General features: G+C 37.2%; 1 non-coding gene across 1 annotated transcript; it reads left to right on the top strand.

Annotated features, from left to right (window-relative positions):
* The first annotated feature begins 4775 nt into the window (after positions 1-4775).
* LOC115935729 (U1 spliceosomal RNA) lies at positions 4776-4936 on the top strand. Its single transcript, XR_004071344.1, has one exon. It is a non-coding gene; the product is annotated as a U1 spliceosomal RNA (small nuclear RNA).
* Positions 4937-6074: the final 1138 nt, after the last annotated feature.

Below are 6074 nucleotides of genomic sequence, written 5' to 3'. Positions count from 1 at the left end.
AAGGTTATCAGAAACAAAGAAACTGTCACAGCCAAGAGAGACAAAGGAGACAAGACGACTAAATGTAATGTGGTATTCCGGATGGGATTTTGTAACAAAAAAGCAACAATAGGTTTAAGAAACCTAAGTAAATCTTTAAAAATATGAACATTAGTTAGGAATAATGCATCTATATTTGTTCACTAGTTGTGACAAATGTACCATAGTACTGACAGATACTAATAAGAGAAGAAACTATATGTGGGGTGTATGGAAACTGTACTAGCTTGGCACTTTTTTTGTAAATCTAAAACTAGAAAATAAAATATATAAACATAATCTTTCACATCCATTCTGTATAACAGAACACAAATTATAAATTTTCAAAAACTGAATAATTTCTTTAGGTATCTAAGGGTATCAGTGTTGATATATAGACTGATACTAAGGGTATCAGTGTTCTATATACATTGAATCCATATCTCCTGCCTATTTGTGCAATATGAACATTTGTCTTATAAGTATTTATTGGCTGATTCTTTGCTTATGCAATAATTCAACAAACTTAAAGGATTAACCACTTGCCCTTGGTTAGGATTAGTATACAGGCCTAATGACATCTTAAAAATTTCTCCAAGGGTTTTAGTTGGTAGCAAACTCAAAAAACATAGAAAATAATAAAAACATAACTCTCCAAGTTCTCAGGGAAAGAAACAATTTATTTCATTGGCAAGGAAAAACTATTAGCTATTTTTCTAAAGGCTTCATGAGGTATTTCATAACCTACTGAATTTTAAAAGATCAGTTTTGGCCACAAGCCCAAGCCCAGATTTTTTTTTTATTTGTCAGCATACTGAGTGGGGAGCAGAATAAGAAAAGGCTCTGCACCTGTCCAGCTGTCAAGCAAGCTGTTCTGTCAATCAGGCTGTGTGACCCAGCAGATCTGATAGTGCTTGATATGTCTGAAGCAGATAGGCGTTTGGCAAGAATCTCTAGGTGAATCACACCACAGATTTTTAGGATATTGAAGCAAAACTATACCATTCTTTACTGATACTTTTTTTTTCTTTTCTTTTTTTTTTTTTTTTGGAGAAACAGATTCTGGCTTACTACTGGGCCCTGGTTGAGAAGGAATGCTTAGTTGTAGTCTTTTAAATCGCCATGTGACTTGAGTTGCCCATCATGTATTGGGGTTGTTTGACCTACAAAGCCAAAAAGTTAGCATTCGGTAAGCAAATAGAGTGGTATAAAAGAAAAAACTTAAGCACATCTCGCAGTCACAGAGATGGCCAGAAGTATGTGACTCAAGCACAGTGAACAATGGTTTAGCTGGACCTCAGGGACTTGGAAGAAACAAGATTGGAAAATTAGCTGTAAGCAGGTCTTGAGAAGAGATATGTGGAGAAACACTCCGAGTGGGAAGAGTTTATACTTTTCACAGCAAATTGTTACCAGCAAAATGTAATCCAAGCAAGAAATAGAAAATGTAAAAGGAGTGAGGATAACGATTAGGAGGGAAATTAGATGCTAGAATAAGACCTAGAGTCAACTTTGGGCTGCTTTACCTTCACCTTTGCAGGCCCACCCCTGGTTAGTCTCCAAGCCCAAATTAAACTAGAAGGACAGTACATCAGCAGCAGCAACTGAAAGTAGCCTCATTCTCATCAAATGGTATCTAATATATCTAAGAGAGCTCTTTTCCTGTTTGTACGTTCTTCCCTCCCCCAACCTCCCTATTATACGCAAATAGCTTCCCCCGAGCCCAAGTTCCCAGTCCACTGATCCCATGTTGGATACTATGCTTTTCATTCCCTGACTCCAGCTTATACAGTCCTGCATTCTTGAAATCCTCCTGAAGAGCTAGTCTTGCTCCCGATACCTTCAGTTGCTGCCATTGGACTTCAGATGCCCCTGTTCCCTGCACACCTCAATGCTAATTCTAACCTGCTGGAGGCAGCCTTCCCAAATATGGATGCCAGCTGACACTACACAGAGTGTGCCTGACTTCTTAGCACTGAAATTTGTGGTTGCCCATGTGGTGCCGGCAGCACAGCTGAGTCCATTTCTTCTCTCATTTGTCTGATCGTACACTCCCCAGTATGTATCCCAGCTAAGCCTCGTGTGAGGAGTGACACCCACCAGATACGTTTTACAAAGGTCATTAAAAAACAAATACTAGGATGAAAGATAATCTGATTCCCCATGGCAATTCAAGCATTCTTTTGTAGAACATACTCATTCCCTCAAAGTAATTATTTATCAAGATTTTTTAATTCAGATGTGCACTCTAAAACTACCAGTCTAGAAGAAACGTGGACATATCCTTTTACCCTCAAATTTCTGTGGTACCGGGCTTCCAAAGATACTTGCAAACATAAATGTCTTGAGGTTTTTCCCTGTTAGAAACTCTGTTCAAATATCCTAATGCCTTCACATGAATTCTGTCAGCTGGATGCAGTTGGCTTTTTCCTTTCTGTGCCTCAGAAGGAGGCAGATTAACTCAATCTAATGTGCCCAAAAAGAGAAAAAGAAGTTGGGAGTAGAGGAAGGATCACACCAGTTCATAAGCTGACAACAGAAAAAACTGCCTGACACCAGTCCTGAAATTATTTCGTGTTATTTGCCTGCTAAATCAACATCTGTCTCCTTTAGATGACTAGGAATTAAATAAGAAAAAAATCTCTCTCATACTGCAAGATTGCTAATAATGACAATCAGTTCTTCAGGGCTAAGCCTAATTGGAAATACTTTTTCTCAGCAACTTGAAAAGTAGAATATTAAAATTATATTTAAAAGGTGCTACTTCTAAAATATATTTAGAGTCAAGGAAAAGTAATATAGTGATTTAATCTATAATGTCAAAAATAAGAAGAAAATTGGTTACTTAAGAACAAAATAGCATCACGTCCTTTTCTATGAGTAAATTACAGATAACGGGTAATCAGTAGAGATAGAAGTATATTAACACAATGTGTGATAAAGATTCCCAGCATCAAAGATAATGCATTTACTAAAGAAGTCACGACAAGGCTTGCTAATTGTTCAAGGGGGCTCCTGAGCATCTCACGTATACCCCTAATACTAGAAATAATAAGTAAAGTTACCTACTTATACATCAATCTTCCTAACCAGAAACTAACATTTATAAAGTTAGAAGACGTGTAATAACCATTATAGTCTCAGTATTTAGCAAATAACAGGTACAGTTTTCCCTTTGTATCCACGGAGGATTGCGTCCAGGATCCCCGCAGACAGAAGAATCTGTGGATGCTCCAGCGTCTTCCATAAAATGTAGTATTTACATATAACCTACAAACATCTTCCTCTATACTTTAAATCATCAATAGACTACCTATAATACTTAAAACAATGTAGATGTTATGCAAATCATTGTTATGCTTTGTTTTCAATTGTATTATTTTTATCATTGTATATGTATTTATTTACTTTTTCTGTATTTTTATCCTCAGTTGTTTGAATCCTCAGATGCAAAACTTGTGGATATGGAGGGTCAATATACTTGGTAAACGTTGACTGACTGAAGTGTTTAGTTGATGTAGCAGCTGAAATGCCTCATGTAACCCCAAAAGATTTAAAATGCTCAGAATAGCTGATTCTATTTTCCTCCTGATGGGAAGATGTATCCTGTTCCTTTCCCTCTCGTGTCATATCTCAGCTAAATAACAAAAGAGGTGCAAAAAGGAGGGCCCAGAACATCACAAGTGTGAACAGAAAGGTATGATCCACATTCACAAATATGAGTCCTACTTGATCTAGTACAGATGGAATCAGACTAAAACCAAGAGCCCCAACCACAACTTTGTTCTGTCATCCAGCTAAGAATGTCTTGCTGTTTAACTGCCCAGACATTGTAATTGCTCTCATCCCTGTGTGGAAGCCCACATTATAACACCAGCCTGACTCATCATCTTGTCTCTTAGATTTCTAACCGTTGCCACTTGTATTTTAATTTTGAAATTATATTATTAATATAAGGTATAACCTGTGCCAAAACCCTCTCAGCTTCCCACCTTCTCAGTCTAAAACTAAAATTTGACAAGAAAATACTCCTTTACACAATCAGGGATAATACAACCTGTCACTTAATGAAAATCCATTATTATGAAAAGGAAATTGTAGGTATCAAGAGTAGTATTAGCATAGTAAGTTTTAAGATGATGGGCTAGTGGAAAAAAAGTGAGAGGTAAAAACGAGGCAGAAAAGTTCCCGTTTACAGATGAAAAGGTTTTATAAGCTTAGAGGGAACAATGTTGAAAAATTCAGAAACTATATTTTAACAAATGCTTACCATAGTGAAAAACTGCTAAAGTTCAAGTATTTATATGGATGTAACTAATTATTTTTATAAGTAAAATATACAAAAGAGAAATCAGAAAAACCTGTTTTTAAATGTTAAAATTCATGGATAGAAAGCAAATATGGATAATAATCGAGACTTTATAAGTAATAGATGAACAGTACTTAAAAAGTACTTTTTAAAGCAGAGGTGGTATGCTCCTAGTCATGATGGAATAACAGACTAAATTTATACATAATTGAAATAATAGGGAAAAAGCACACAAAATATAGGAAAGAACAGTTTTCCAACATTGAAAAACAAGTAAATAACGGCAGTGATCCCCAAGAATCAGAAATCAAAGTAAAAGAGCCCTAAGATTGCTCTAGCTTACTGCCTGGGGAGAGTATGCAGCATAAAACAGATCAAACCAGTAGGACCTGGGCGTTTTCCCTGAGTTGAAGAGGCAGAGGTCAGGGTTTAAGAAGGCTAAGAATTCATACTTACTGGCAGGGGAGATACCATGATCATGAAGGTGATTTTCCCAGCACGAGGCTCATCCATTGCACTCCGGATGTGCTGACCCCTGCAATTTCCCCAAATGTGGGAAATTCAACTGCATAATTTGTGGTAGTAGGGACTGTGTTAGCACTTTCCCCTGGTCTTCATGGTTGAAGAACAGGTCCAGGCCAGGCTCGGCAGCTCACGCCTGTAATCCCAGCACTTTGGGAGGCTGAAGCAGGTGGATCACCTGAGGTCAGGAGTTCAAGACCAGCCTGGCCAGTATAGTGAAACCCTGTCTCTACTAAAAATACAAAAATTAGCTGGGCATGGTGGTGCACGTCTGTGGTCCCAGCTACTTGGGAGGCTGAGCCAGGAGAATTGCTTGAACCTGGGAGGCGGAGGTTGCAGTGAGCTGAGATCATGCCACTGCACTCCAGCCTGAGTGACAGAGCAAGACTCCATCTCAAAAAAAAAAAAAAAAAAAAAAAAAAAAAGAAGAAGAAGAAGAAGAAAAAGGCTAAGAATTCTCAATTCATAAGGCAGATTACTGAAGAGAATGAACGCCAGAGATTATCAGAGGGTTTCCTCAAAGACTTTAACCAAATACTGATCAGCATATGCATGTAAAATAAGTCCTGAAGCTAAGGCAAGTAGCATTAGAAAGGAACAGGGAGAATGATCTCCAAGGCTCACTAAAAGATGGGACTAGTTCATGCCCTCAACAGCTACAATGGAAAGCTCTCCTTATGCTTAGCATTAAGTAAAGTAGGAGTCAGTAAAACATGGCCCACAGGCCAAATTGGAACATAGCCATACTCATCTGTTTACATATGATCTATGACTGATTTTGTGCTGCAATAGCAAAATTAAACCATTTCAACAAAGACCATTTGGCCAACAAAGTATAAAATATTTATTATCTGGTCTTCCAGAGAAAAAGTTTGCCAATGTTTGGATTAGAGCCCTCAAACGTGTTTTGCCTTAGGAGTTGAGACGAATTAGTCCTAACTTAAAAGCTGCTCCGGACCCACATAACAAAACTTAAAAACAAACTTTAAAGTAGCTTAGTTATGCCCTGGAACATAGACCAAAACTATTTAAAGAAACAAAACAAGATTTATCATCTAAAATTCATAACTGGCATACAATTAAACATTAATAGTCAAGAAAAGAACCAGAAAAATATGAAGCTTAACAAAAAGTCAATAACAAAGAAATCAAAGAAATAAAGATAATTAGTGGACAAGAGTGTTAAATAAATTAGGGGACAATTATAAATACAACTCAATTTGTA

This window comes from Gorilla gorilla, chromosome 7 (assembly GCF_029281585.2).
Source record: "Gorilla gorilla gorilla isolate KB3781 chromosome 7, NHGRI_mGorGor1-v2.1_pri, whole genome shotgun sequence".
Lineage (NCBI taxonomy): Eukaryota > Metazoa > Chordata > Mammalia > Primates > Hominidae > Gorilla > Gorilla gorilla.
Note: the sequence above shows the minus strand (reverse complement) of the source record. Positions and strands in the feature narration are given on the sequence as shown.